Consider the following 15,533-nt stretch of genomic DNA (forward strand, 5'->3'; position numbering starts at 1 on the left):
GCAATGGAGGTTCATCCTCCCAAGTCTCATTACCAAATAACTTGGCGTTCAGCTTTATGATTGCTCCTAGGTACTGAGCAACTTGCTCTTCAACAATATCTTCATCTTCTTCAAAGGAAGAATACTCATCAGAGCTCATGAATGGCAACAGTAAGTTTAGTGGAATCTCTATGGTCTCTGTATGAGCCTCAGATTCCTTTTGTTCCTCAATAGGGAACTCCTTAATGGTTAGTGGACGTCCAGCAAGGTCTTCCTCACTGGAAATCACTGCCTCTTCCTCCTCTATAGGTTCAGCCACTTTGGTTATATTGATGGCCTTGCACTTTCTCTTTGGATTCTCTTCTATATTGCTTGGGAGAGTACTAAGAGGAGTTTCAGTAACTCTTTTACTCAGCTTACCTACTTGTGCCTCCAAATTTCTGATGGAGGACCTTGTTTCAGTCATGAAACTAAGAGTGGTCTTAGATAGATCAGAGATTATGGTTGCTAAATCAGAGAGGCTCTGCTTAGAATTCTCTGTCTGTTGCTCAGAAGATGATGGAAAAGGCTTGCTATTGCCAAACCTATTTCTCCCACCATTATTATTATTGAAGCCTTGTTGAGGCTTCTGTTGATCCTTCCATTAGAAATTAGGATGATTCCTCCATGAAGGATTGTAAGTGTTTCCATAGGATTCTCCCATGTAATTTATCTCTTCCATTGCAGGATTCTCAGGGTCATAAGTTTCTCCTTTAGAGGAGGCTTCTTAGTACTGTCGGATGCAGCTTGCATTCCAGTCAGATTCTGAGAAATCATATTGACTTGTTGAGTCAATATTTTATTCTGAGCCAATATTACATTCAGAGTATCAATCTCAAGAACTCCTTTCTTCTGAGTCATCCCATTATTCACAAAATTTCATTCAGAAGTATACATGAACTGGTTATTTGCAACCATCTCAATGAGTTCCTGGCCTTCTGCAGAGGTTTTCTTCAGATGAAGAGATCCACCAGCAAAGTGGTCCAATGACATCTTGGACAATTCAGACAGACCATCATAGAATATACATAAGATGCTCCATTCTGAAAGCATGTCAGAAGGACACCTTCTGATCAATTACTTGTATCTTTCCCAAGCTTCATAGAGGGATTCACCTTCCTTCTGTTTGAAGGTTTGGACTTCCACTCTAAGCTTTCTCAACTTTTGAGGTGGAAAGAATTTGGCCAAGAAAGCATTGACCAATTTTTCCCAAGAGTTCAGGCTTACTTTAGGTTGTGAGTCTAACCATATCCTAGCTCTATCTCTTACAGAAAAAGGGGAAAAGTAGAAGTCTGTAGACCTCAGGATTAACCCCATTGGTCTTAACAGTGTCACAGATTTGCAAGAATTCAGCTAAGAACTGATGAGGATCTTCCAATGGAAGTCCATGAAACTTGCAATTATGCTGCATTAGAGAAACTAATTGAGGCTTAAGCTCAAAGTTGTTTGCTCCAATTGCAGGAATTGAGATGCTTCTTCCATAGAAGTCGGAAGTTGGTGTAGTAAAGTCACCAAGCACCTTCCTTGGATCTCCACCATTGTTGTTGGGTTCGGCTGCCATGTCTACTTCTTTTTCAAAAATTTCTGTAAGGTCCTCTCTGGAGTGTTGTGCCTTAGCTTCTCTTAGCTTCCTCTTCAGAGTCCTTTCAGGTTCAGGATCAGCTTCAACAAGAATGTCTTTATCCATGTTTCTGCTCATATGAAAAAGAAGAGAATAGAAAAGCAGAGGAATCCTCTATGTCACAGTATAGATATTCCTTTATGTGAGTATAAGAATAGAAGAATAAAAGAATGAGATAGAAGAAGAAATTCGAACACAGAGAGAGGGAGAGGGTTTGAATTATGAGTAGAAGAGAAGTGTTAGTAAATAAATAAAATAAATAGAAAGAGATGAGAGAGAGAGAGAGAGAATATTCGAATATTACTTAAAAGAAAAGAAAAATGTTTTTGTTTTTATTTTAATTATAAGTTAGAATTCGAATTTTAAGAAAAGAAATAGAAGCAAATTGAAAACTAAATAAATTAATTAATTAAAAAGATTTTTGAAAAATTTATTAGTTAGTTCTCGAAATTAATGAGAAAGAAAAGTAGTTAGATAATTTTGAAAAAGATAAGAAATAGTAAATTTTTTTTTAAATTAAAACAAACAAGTCAAGTGGTTAATGGAAAAAGATTTGAAAATAAATTTTGAAAAGATAAGAAGTTATAGAAAGATTTTGAAATAAAAATTTTAAAAAGATATGATTGAAATTTATTTTGAAAAAGATTTGAAAAAGAAATTTAAAAAGATTTGATTTTGAAAATTAAAGTTGATGACTTCACTAACAAGAAACTAAAAGATATGATTCTAGAATTTAAAGATTGAACCTTTCTAAACAGGAAAGTAACAAACTTGAAATTTTAGATTCAAAACATTAAATGTTAGCAATAATTTCAAAAATTATGAAATAAAATTAAGAGAAAGATTTTGAAAATTAATTAAAAAAAATTTCGGAAAACATGAAAGAAAGATGAAAAAGATTTTATTTTTGAAAAAGATTTGAAAAGATAAAGTTTTTAAATTGAAATTTTGACTTGACTAATAAGAAACAACTAAATTTTGAAAATTTTTTACTAAGTCAATCCAAAATTTCGAAATTTATGAGTAAAATAAGGGAAAGATATTTTTTTATTTTTTTGAATTAATGAAGAAAGAGAAAAACAACAAAATGACACAAGACATAAGAATTTATAATTAAAACAAATAATGCATGCAAGAACACTTTGAATGTCAAGATGAACACCAAGAACACTTTGAAAATCATGATGGACATCAAGAACATATTTTTGAAAATTTTTAAGAAAAGAAAGACACGCAAGACACCAAACTTAAAAATTTTTAAACTTTAGACACTAATAATTCGAAATTGCATATGAAAAATAAGAAAAGACACAAAACAAGAAAATTTAAAGATCAAACAAGGAAAATCATGAAGAACAACTTGAAGATCAAAGAAGAACACAATGCATGACTTTTCAAAAATTTTAAGAAAATTAAAAAAGATGCAATTGACACCAAACTTAAAATTTGACACAAGACTCAGACAAGAAACACAAAAATTTTTTTTTTGGTTTTTATGATTTTATTATTATTTTTTTTTGTATATTTTTCAAAAAAAATTTTGGAAATAGAAAATAAAGAAATTCAAAATTTTTAATAAGAATTCCAGGATTCGTGCAATGGTAGTCTAAAGCTTCGGTCCAAAAGAATTAGACATGGCCAAATGGCCAGCCAAGCTTTAGCATAACAAATACAAACATGTCCATTCTACAATGGAAAGTGAAAACCTCAGTCCAAAAGATTAGACATGGCTTAATAGCCAGTCAGGTTTCAACATATCTCATGAAACTCTAGAATTCAATCTTAAAAATTTTTGAATGATTTGTTTTCAAAAATAAAATTAAAAAGCTTAAACATAAAATAAAATTACCTAATCTAAGCAACAAGATGAACCGTCAGTTGTCCAAACTCGAACAATCCCCGGCAACGGCGCCAAAAAACTTGGTGCACGAAATTGTGATCACACGTTTCACAACTCCGGTACAACTAACCAGCAAGTGCACTGGGTCGTCCAAGTAATAAAACCTTACGCGAGTAAGGGTCGATCCCACGGAGATTGTCGGCTTGAAGAGTCATCCTGTAAATCTTAGTCAGGCGGATTCAAATGGTTATGAGGTTTTGATAATTAAAAGATAAATAATACATAAAATAAAATAAATATACTTATGTAATTCATTGGGGGGAATTTCAGATAAGCGTTTGGAGATGCTTTGTTGCTTCTGAACCTCTGCTTTCCTATTGTCTTCATCCAATCATGCGTGCTCCCTTCCATGGCAAGCTGTATGATCCTCTCAGTGAAAATGGTCCAAGTACGGTTTCTGCACGGCTAATCAACTGTCAGATTTCTCGTCTCGGATGAAAAATACCAGGTACAGCTACCGCACGGCTAATCATCTGTCGATTCTCACTTGTGTCGGAATAGGATCTCTCTATTCTTTTGTACACTGTCACTGTGATGAGCGGATAATTTATACGCTTTTTGGCATTATTTTTACATAGTTTTTAGTATGATTTAGTTAGTTTTTAGTATATTTTTATTAGTTTTTAAACAAAAATCACATTTCTGGACTTTACTATGAGTTTGTGTGTTTTTCTATGATTTCAGGTAATTTCTGGCTGAAATTGAGGGACTTGAGCAAAAATCAGATTCAGAGGTTGAAGAAGGACTGCAGATGCTGTTGGATTTTGACCTCCCTGCACTCAAAGTGGATTTTCTGGAGCTACAAGGGTCCAAATGGCACGCTCTCAATTGCGTTGGAAAGTAGACATCTAGGGCTTTCCAGAAATATATAATAGTCCATACTTTTCCTGAGTTTAGATGACGCAAACGGGCGTTCAAATCTAGCTCTCTGCCCTATTCTGGAGTTAAACGCCAGAAATAGGTTGCAAAGCAGAGTTAAACGCCAGAAACAAGTTACAAACTGGTGTTTAACTCCAAGGAGGACCACTACACGTGAAAGCTTCAATGCTCAGCCCAAACACACACCAAGTGGGCCCGGAAGTGGATTTCTACATCATTTACTCATTTTTGTAAACCCTAGTAACTAGTTTAGTATAAATAAGACTTTTTACTATTGAGATCTCGAGACGTTTAGTTCTTAGATTATGGAGGCTGGCCATTCGGCCATGCCTGGACCATTATCACTTATGTATTTTCAACGGTAGAGTTTCTACACACCATAGATTAAGGTGTGGAGCCCTGCTGTTCCTCATGAATTAATGCAAAGTACTATTATTTTTCTATTCAATTAAAGCTTATTCCTATTCTAAGATATTCATTCGCACCCAAGAACATGATGAATGTGATGATTATGTGACGCTCATCACCATTCTCACTTATGAACGCGTGCCTGACAACCACTTCCGTTCTACATGAAGATGAGATAGAATGAGTATCTCTTAGGTATCTAATACAGGGGACCGAGTCTGAGATATTAGAGTCTTCGTGGTATAAGTTAGAATCCATCGACGGCCATTCCCGAGATCCGGAAAGTCTAAACCTTGTCTGTGGTATTCCGAGTAGGATCTGGGAAGGGATGGCTGTGACGAGCTTCAAACTCGTGAGTGCTGGGTGTAGTGACAGACGCAAAAGGATTACTGAATCCTATTCCAGTATGATGATTAGCCATGCAGTGATAGCGCATTGGACCATTTTCACTGAGAGGACGGGATGTAGCCATTGACAACGGTGATGCCCAACATACAGCTTGCCATAGAAAGGAGTGGGAATGATTGGATGAAGACAGCAGGAAAGCAGAGGTTCAGGAGGAACGAAAGCATCTCTATACACTTATTTGAAATTCTCACCAATGACTTACATAAGTATCTCTATCCTATTTTATGTTTTATTTATCTCTTAATTATTAAAACTCTATAACCATTTGAATCCACCTGACTGAGATTTACAAGGTGACCATAGATTGCTTCAAGCCGAAATCTCCGTGGGATCGACCTTTACTCACGTAAGGTTTATTACTTGGACGACCCAGTGCACTTGCTGGTTAGTTGTGCGAAGTTGTGACAAAGTGTGTGAATTACGTTCCGAGCACCAAGTTTTTGGCGCCGTTGTTAAGGATCACAATTTCGTGCACCAAGTTTTTGGCGCCGTTGCCGAAGCTTGTTCGAGTTTGGACAACTGACAGTTCATCTTGTTGCTCAGATTAGGTAATTTTATTTTAATTTTAAGTTTTTGCTTTTATTCTTATTATTTTCGAAAAAAATCAAAAAAAAATTTCAAAAAAAAATAAATTATTCTATGGCTTCAGAATTTTTAAGAATGAATTCTAGAATTTCAAGAGATATGTTGAATCCTGGCTGGCTGTTAAGCCATGTCTAATCTTTTGGACCGAGGTTTCACTTATCCTTAAGAGAAGAGCTTCTTTGTCTTCTTCAGCAATTCAGCTGTTGTATGCCTGATTTGTATCTGCTAAAGCTTGGCTGGCCATTGGCCATGTCTAGTGTTTTGGACCGGAGCTTTCACTGAAAGCTTGGCTGGGTAGTAAGCCATGTCTAATTCATGGACCGGAGCTTTAGACTAGCATTGAATGATTCCTGGAATTCTCATTAAAAATTTTGAAATCCTTAATTTTCTTTTTCCAATTAATTTTCAAAAAATACCAAAAATTTTAATAAAATCATAAAATAAAAAATAATTTGATGTTTCTTGTTTAAGTCTTGCGTCAATTTTTAAGTTTGGTGTCAATTGCATGTTTATCTCTTTCTTGCATTTTTCGAAAATCCATGCATTGCATTCTTCATGATCTTCAAGTTGTTCTTGGTAAGTCTTCTTGTTTGATCTTTAAAATTTCTTGTTTGGTGTCTTTTCTTGTTTCTCATATGCATTTTTGAATTATTAATGTCTCAACATTGAAAATTTCTAAGTTTGGTGTCTTGCATGTTTTTCTTTTCTTAAAAATTTTCAAAAATAAGTTCTTGGTGTTCATCTTGACATTCAAAGTGTTCTTGGTGTTCATCTTGACACTCATAGTGTTCTTGCATGCATCTTTTATTTTAATCCAAAATTTTTATGTTTTGCATCAATTTTATGTTTTTCTCTTTCTTCATTAAAATTCAAAAATAAAAAAAATATCTTTTCCTTTTTCACTCATAAATTTTTGAAAATTTGAGTTGACTTTTTCAAAAATTTTTAAAATCTAGTTGTTTATTATGAGTCAAATCAAATTTTCAATTTAAAAATTCTATCTTTTTCAAATCTTTTTCAAAAATCAAGTCTTTTTCATTTTTTCTTTCATATTTTCGAAAATTTTAAATTTTGATTTCAAAATCTTTTTCTTATTTCCATTTCCTATTTTCGAAATTATTGCTAACAATTAATGTGATTGATTCAAAATTTTTTAAGTTTGTTACTTGCCTAGTAAGAAAGGTTCAATCTTTAAATTTTAAAATCATATCTTTTTGTTTCTTGTTAGTCAAGTAATCAACTTTAATTTTCAAAATCAAATCTTTTTAAATTTCTTTTTCAATTCTTTTTTTTCAAAATAAATGTCAATCACATCTTTTTCAAAATCAATTTCAAAATTTTTTCTAACCTCTTATCTTTTTAAAATTGATTTTCAAATCTTTTTCAAACTAATCCTATCTTTTTGTTTGATTCTTATCTTTTTCAAAACTACCTAACTAATTTTCTCTCTCTAATTTTCGAAAATCACCTTCCTCTTTTTCAAAATTCCTTTTTAATTAACTATTTATTTTAAATTTTAATTTGATTTAATTTTATTTGTCTTTTTAATTTTCAAATTTTAACTTTAATTTTAAATTAAAAATAAAAATATTTTTCATTTCTTTTCAATTATTTTCGAAAATTCTTCTCTCTCACCTCCTTCTAATTATTTATTTATCTACTAACACTTCTCTTCCACCCAAGAATTCGAACCCACTCTTCCCTTCTGTATTTGGATTCTTATCTTTTCCTTCCTCTATTCTTCTCTTCTTATACTTATATAAGGAATCTCTATACTGTGACATAGAGGATTTCATATTTTCTTTTCTATTTTCTTCTTTTTTATATGAGCAGGAACAAGCATAAGAACATTCTTGTTGAAGTTGATCCTGAACCTGAAAGGACTCTGAAGAGGAAGCTAAGGGAAGCTAAAGCACAACTCTCTGGGGAAAATATGACAGAAATTTTCGAAAAAGAAGGAGACATGGCCGAAAATAATAACAATGCAAGGAAGATGCTTGGTGACTTAACTGCACCAAATTCCAATTTACATGGAAGAAGCATCTTAATCCCTGCCATTGGAGTAAACAATTTTGAGCTAAAGCCTCAATTAGTTTCTCTGATGCAACAGAACTACAAGTTTCATGGACTTCCATCAGAAGATCCTTTTCAGTTCTTAACTGAGTTCTTGAAGATCTGTGATACTGTTAAGACCAATGGGGTTGACTCCGAGGTCTACAGGCTTATGCTTTTCCCGTTTGCTGTAAGAAACAGAGCTAGAATATGGTTGGACTCTCAACCTAAAGATAGCCTGAACTCTTGGGATAAGCTAGTCACGGCTTTCTTAGCCAAGTTCTTTCCTCCTCAAAAGCTTAGCAAGCTTAGAGTGGATGTTTAAACCTTCAAATAGAAAGAAGGTGAATCCCTCTATGAAGCTTGAGAGAGATACAAGCAACTGACCAAAAAGTGTTCTTCTGACATGCTTTTAGAATGGACCATCCTGGATATATTCTATGATGGTCTGTCTGAATTATCTAAGATGTCATTGGACCATTCTGCAGGTGGATCCATTCACCTAAAGAAAACACCTGTAGAAGCTCAGGAACTCATTGACATGGTTGCAAATAACCAGTTCATGTACACTTCTGAAAGGAATCCTGTGAGTAATGGGATGCCTCAGAGGAAGGGAGTTCTTGAAATTGATACTCTGAATGCCATATTGGCTCAGAATAAAATATTGACTCAGTAAGTTAATATGATTTCTCAGAGTCTGAATGGATTGCAAGATGCATCCAACAGTACTCAAGAGGCATCTTCTGAAGAAGAAGCTTATGATCCTGAGAACCCTGCAATAGCAGAGGTGAATTACATGGGGGAACCCTATGGGAATACCTATAATCCCTCATGGAGAAATCATCCAAATTTCTCATGGAAGGATCAACAAAAGCCTCAACAAGGCTTTAATAATGGTGGAAGAAACAGGTTTAGCAATAGCAAGCCTTTTCCACCATCCACTCAGCAACAGACAGAGAATTCTGAGCAGAAACCATCTAGCTTAGCAAATATAGTCTCTGATCTATCTAAGGCCACTTTAAGTTTCATGAATGAAACAAGGTCCTCCATTAGAAATTTGGAGGCACAAGTGGGCCAGCTGAGTAAAAGAGTCACTGAAACCCCTCCTAGTACTCTCCCAAGCAATACAGAAGAGAATCCAAAAAGAGAGTGTAAGGCCATTACCTTACTTGGTGTGGCCGAACCCAAAGAGGAGGAGGAAGACGTGAATCCTAGTGAGGAAGACCTCCTGGGACGCTCAGTGACCAATAAGGAGTTTCCCTTTGAGGAACCAAAGGAATCTAAGACTCATCTAGAGACTATAGAGATTCCATTGAACCTCCTTTTGCCCTTCATGAGTTCTGATGAGTATTCATCCTCTGAAGAGGATGAAGACATTACTGAAGAGCAAGTTGCTAAATACCTTGGTGCAATCATGAAGTTGAATGCCAAATTATTTGGTAATGAGACTTGGGAAGATGAACCTCCCTTGCTCACCAATGAACTAAATGCATTGGATAGGCATAAATTACCTCAAAAGAAACAGGATCCTGGTAAATTCCTAATTCCCTGTAACATAGGCACCATGACCTTCGAGAAAGCTCTGTGTGACCTGGGGTCAGGAATAAACTTAATGCCACTCTTTGTAATGGAGAAACTTGGGATCTATGAGGTACAAGCTGCCAGAATCTCTTTAGAGATGGCAGACAACTCAAGAAAATAGGCCTATGGATTAGTAGAGGACGTGTTAGTAAAGGTTGAAGGCCTTTACATCCCTGCTGATTTCATAATCCTAGACACTGGGAGGGATGAGGATGAATCCATCATCCTTGGAAGACCCTTCCTAGACACACCAAAAGCTGTGATTGATGTGGACAGAGGAGAGTTAGTCCTTAAACTGAATGAGGACAACCTTGTGTTTAAAACTCAAGGATCTCCTTCTGTAACCATAGAGAGGAAGCATGAAAAGCTTCTCTCACTGTAGAGTCAACCAAAGCCCCCACAGTCAAACTCTAAGTTTGGTGTTGGGAGGCCATAACCAAACTCTAATTTTGGTGTCCACATTCAAACTCTAAGTTTGGTGTTGGGAGGTTCCAACCTTGCTCTGATTATCTGTGAGGCTCCATGAGAGCTCACTGTCAAGCTATTGACATTAAAGAAGCGCTTGTTGGGAGGCAACCCAATGTTATTTAATTATATCTATTTATTTTCTATTGTTATTTTATGTTTTTTTTAGGTTGATGATCATGTTGAGTCACAAAAACTACTGAAAAATAAAAAACAGAATAAAAAACAGCATTAAAAATAGCACACCCTGGAGGAAGAGCACTCTGGCATTTAAACGCCAGAAACAAGCATTTGTCTGGCATTTAACGCCAGAAACAAGCACCAAGCTGGTGTTTAACCCCAGAAACAAGCATCAACCTGGCGTTAAACGCCAGAAACAGGCTACATTTGGGCGTTTAACGCCAAAAACAGGCAACAGTTTGGCGTTAAATGCTAGTATTGCATACAAAGGGCATTTTGCACGCCCAATTGGAGCAGGGATGCTAAGTCCTTGACCCCTCTGGATCTGTGGACCCCACAGGATTCCCTCAGGATCTGTGGATCCCACAGGATCCCCACCTTTTCTTCTCTCCTCTTCACACCTTTCCATAACACTCTTCCCCAAAATAACCTCCATCAATCACCTCCATTACTCCTCCAAAACCATCATACAACCCACCTACACCCACCCACTCAAATTCAAACCATCACTACTTCCTTTTCACACATCATAACCACCTAAAACCCCCTTGGCCGAACCATTCACATACCTCCATCTCCTCCATTTTCTTCTTCTTCTACTACTTTTTTTCTTCTTTTGCTCGAGCACGAGCAAACCTTTTAAGTTTGGTGTGGTAAAAGTATTGCTTTTTGTTTTTCCATAACCATTAATGGCACCTAAGGCCAGAGAAACCTCAAGAAAGAGAAAAGGATGGAGTAAACAAGAGATCATAGACCTCAACAAGAGCATGAGGAAATTCCTAACCATGAAATCCCTGAGATGCCTCAAGGGATGCACTTCCCTCCACAAAACTATTGGGAGCAAATCAACACTTCCCTAGGAGAATTAAGTTCCAACATGGGACAACTAAGGATGGAGCACCAAGAGCATTCCATCATCCTCCATGAGATTAGAGAAGATCAAAGAGCTATGAGGGAGGAGCAACAAAGACAAGGAAGAGACATAGAGGAGCTCAAGAGCACCATTGGTTCTTCAAGAAGAGAAAGACGTCACCCTCACTAAGGTGGACCCATTCCTTAATCTCCTTGTTTTTATTTTCTATTTTTCGTTTACTATGCTTTATGTTTATGTTTGTGTCTTATTATATGATCATTAGTATTTAAGTATCTATGCCTTAAAACTATGAATGTCCTATGAATCCATCACCTCTCTTAAATGAAAACTGTTTTAATTACAAAAGAACAAGAAGTACATGGTTTCGAATTCATCCTTGAAACTAGTTTATTTATTTTGATGTGGTGACAATACTCTTTGTTTTCTGAATAAATGCTTGAACAGTGCATATGTCTTTTGATATTGTTGTTTATGAATGTTAAATATGTTGGCTCTTGAAAGAATGATGAAAAGGAGACATGTTATTTGATAATCTGAAAAGTTATAAAAATGATTCTTGAAGCAAGAAAAAGCAGTGAATACAAAAGCTTGCGAAAAAAAAGAGAGAAGAAAAATGGCGAAAAAAAAAGAAAAAGAAAAAGCAAACAGAAAAAGCCAAAAGCTCTTTAAACCAAAAGGCAAGAACAAAAAGCCAATAGCCCTTAAAACCAAAAGGCAAGGGTAATAAAAAGGATCCAAGGCTTTGAGCATCAGTGGATAGGAGGGCCTAAAGGAATAAAATCCTGGCCTAAGCGGCTAAACCAAGCTGTCCCTAACCATGTGCTTGTGGCGTGAAGGTGTCAAGTGAAAACTTGAGACTGAGCGGTTAAAGTCGAGGTCCAAAGCAAAAAGAAGAGTGTGCTTAAGAACCCTGGACACCTTTAATTGGGGACTTTAGCAAAGCTAAGTCACAATCTGAAAAGGTTCACCCAATTATGTGTCTGTGGCATTTATGTATCCGGTGGTAATACTGGAAAACAAAGTGCTTAGGGCCACGGCCAAGACTCATAAAGTAGCTGTGTTCAAGAATCAACATACTGAACTAGGAGAATCAATAACACTATCTGAATTCTGAGTTCCTATAGATGCCAACCATTCTGAACTTCAAAGGATAAAGTGAGATGCCAAAACTGTTCAGAGGCAAAAAGCTACTAGTCCCACTCATCTGATTGGAGCTAAGTTTCATTGATATTTTGGAATTTATAGTATATTCTCTTCTTTTTATCCTATTTGATTTTCAGTTGCTTGGGGACAAGCAACAATTTAAGTTTGGTGTTGTGATGAGCGGATAATTTATACGCTTTTTGGCATTATTTTTACATAGTTTTTAGTATGATTTAGTTAGTTTTTAGTATATTTTTATTAGTTTTTAAATAAAAATCACATTTCTGGACTTTACTATGAGTTTGTGTTTTTTTCTGTGATTTCAGGTAATTTCTGGCTGAAATTGAGGGACTTGAGCAAAAATCAGATTCAGAGGATGAAGAAGGATTGCAGATGCTGTTGGATTCTGACCTCCCTGCACTCAAAGTGGATTTTCTGGAGCTACAGGAGTCCAAATGGCGCGCTCTCAATTGCATTGGAAAGTAGACATCCAGTTCTTTCCAGCAATATATAATAGTCCATACTTTGCTCGAGTTTAGACGATGCAAACTAGCGTTCAACACCAGCTCTCTGCCCTATTCTAGAGTTAAACGCTAGAAACAGGTTGCAAAGCATAGTTAAACGCCAGAAACAAGTTACAAACTGGCGTTTAACTCCAAGGAAGACCTCTACACGTGAAAGCTTCAATGCTCAGCCCAAGCACACACCAAGTGGGCCCGGAAGTGGATTTCTACATCATTTACTCATTTCTGTAAACCCTAGTAACTAGTTTAGTATAAATAGGACTTTTTACTATTGAGATCTCGGGACGTTTATTTCTTAGATTAAATGGCCAGCCTGGACCATTATCACTTATGTATTTTCAACGGTAGAGTTTTTACACACCATAGATTAAGGTGTGGAACGCTGCTGTTCCTCATGAATTAATGCAAAGTACTATTGTTTTTCTATTTAATTCAAGCTTATTCCTATTCTAAGATATTCATTCGCACCCAAGAACATGATGAATGTGATGATTATATAACGCTCATCACCATTCTCACTTATGAATGCGTGCCTGACAACCATTTCCGTTCTACATGAAGATGAGATAGAATGAGTATCTCTTAGGTATCTAATACAGGGGACCGAGTCTGAGATATTAGAGTCTTCGTGGTATAAGTTAGAATCCATGGACGGCCATTCCCGAGATCCGGAAAGTCTAAACCTTGTCTGTGGTATTCCGAGTAGGATCTGGGAAGGGATGGCTGTGAGGAGCTTCAAACTCGCGAGTGCTAGGCGTAGTGACAGACACAAAAGGATTACTGAATCCTATTCCAGTATGATCGAGAACCGACAGATGATTAGCCATGCATTGACAGTGCATTGGACCATTTTCACTGAGAGGACGGGATGTAGCCATTGACAACGGTGATGCCCAACATACAGCTTGCCATAGAAAGGAGTGGGAATGATTGGATGAAGACAGTAGGAAAGTAGAGGTTCAGGAGGAACGAAAGCATCTCTATACGCTTATCTGAAATTCTCACCAATGACTTACATAAGTATCTCTATCCTATTTTATGTTTTATTTATCTCTTAATTATTAAAACTCTATAACCATTTGAATCCTCCTGACTGAGATTTACAAGGTGACCATAGCGTGCTTCAAGCAAAAAATCTCCGTGGGATCGACCCTTACTCACGTAAGGTTTATTACTTGGATGACCCAGTGCACTTGCTGGTTAGTTGTGCGAAGTTGTGACAAAGTGTGTGAATTACGTTCTGAGCACCAAGTTTTTGGCGCCGTTGTTAAGGATCACAATTTCGTGCACCACACTGCGACCAACATTCACGAGTTTGAAGCTCGTCACAGTCATCCCTTCCCAGATCCTACTCGGAATACCACAGACAAGGTTTAGACTTTCCAGATCTCAGGAATGCTGCCAATTGGTTCTAGCCTATACCACGAAGGTTCTAAACTCACGGACTCGGTCCGTGGATCAGAGACCCAAGAGGATATACTCCGGCTGTCGTCCAATGACTACGTTGAACATCATGTAGACCGCTTGTGGTTGTCAGGCACGCGGATCTTGGCTAAGCGAGTAACGAAGATTGTGGGTGATTGTCACGGTTCACCCCTTCATTCTGACTTAACTAAATTAAGTACGAGAGTATATCTTGGAGAAGAAGTAGGCGTGAATTGAAAGAGAAACAATAGTACTTGCATTAATTCATGAAGAACAGCAGAGCTCTGCACCTTAATCTATGAGGTGTAGAAACTCCACCGTAGAAAATACATAAGAGAAAAAGGTCTAGGCATGGCCGAATGGCCAGCCTCCCAAATGTAACATAAAAGTCTCAAGCTAGATAAAAAGATATGAATACAATAGTAAAACGTGCTATTTATACTAAACTAGTTACTAAGGATTACAGAAAATAAGTAACTAAAGGAAGATAGTGCAGAAATCCACCTCTGGGGCCCACTTGGTGTGTGCTTGGGCTGAGAATTGAGCTTTACACGTGCATAGGCCTTTTCTAGAGTTAAACGCCAGCTTGGATGCCAGTTTGGGCGTTTAACTCCAGTTCTGGTGCCAGTTCTGGCGTTGGCTTGTTTGGGCCATCAAATCTAGTGTAAAGTATGGACTATTATATATTGCTGGAAAGCCCAAGATATCTAATTTCCAACGCAATTGAGAGCGCGCCAATTGGGCTTCTGTAGCTCCAGAAAATCTACTTCGAGTGTAGGAGGGTCAGAATCCAACAGCATCTGCAGTCCTTTCTCAGCCTCTGAATCAGACTTTTGCTCATATCCCTCAATTTCAGCCAGAAAATATCTGAAATTACAGAAAAACATACAAACTCATAGTAAAGTCCAGAAATATGATTTTTGCATAAAAACTAATAAAAAGCAACTAAAACATACTAAAAACTATGTAAAAACAATGCCAAAAAGCGTATAAATTATCCGCTCATCACATACCCATATTCGTATGCTCAGGAAATTCTGGGACATGCATGGCTGCGAGATCCTGAGTTCACATAAAAAGACAGATCACCAAAGGGATGCTGGTTTACAAGTGCATCTGCTTCATTTTGCACTGCCGGATTGCCTGTCAGGTCTCCATCGTTGTTTTCGTCATCGACTTCGTAGTTGGCTTCAAACTCCTTTTCACTATCGTTGTTATCTTCTTCCCAATCCATATCCCCGAGCTCATCAACATTGACCTCCTCGCCAACCGCGCCCAACCCTATATGCTATTCAAACTCAACGTGCAGCTCTATCAACGGCACGTGAAATCGGGTTCATTGATAAATATAGAACATCTGCTGCATACATGCGTCATCAGTGATGGACATTGTTTGAAACTGTATTAGCCCACCAATACTTGTACAGGATTCCTATATAAAATGTTGCTCACCCTCTTCGAAATGTGACT

General features: G+C 36.8%; 1 non-coding gene across 1 annotated transcript; it reads left to right on the plus strand.

The window, feature by feature from the left end:
* Positions 1–1,065: 1,065 nt before the first annotated feature.
* Positions 1,066–1,173, plus strand: LOC148548673 (small nucleolar RNA R71). Its single transcript, XR_015897302.1, has one exon. It is a non-coding gene; the product is annotated as a small nucleolar RNA R71 (small nucleolar RNA).
* The last annotated feature ends 14,360 nt before the right edge of the window (positions 1,174–15,533 follow it).

Source organism: Arachis ipaensis, chromosome B8 (genome assembly GCF_059453495.1).
Source record: "Arachis ipaensis isolate K30076 ecotype BB chromosome B8, ASM5945349v1, whole genome shotgun sequence".
Classification (NCBI taxonomy): domain Eukaryota; kingdom Viridiplantae; phylum Streptophyta; class Magnoliopsida; order Fabales; family Fabaceae; genus Arachis; species Arachis ipaensis.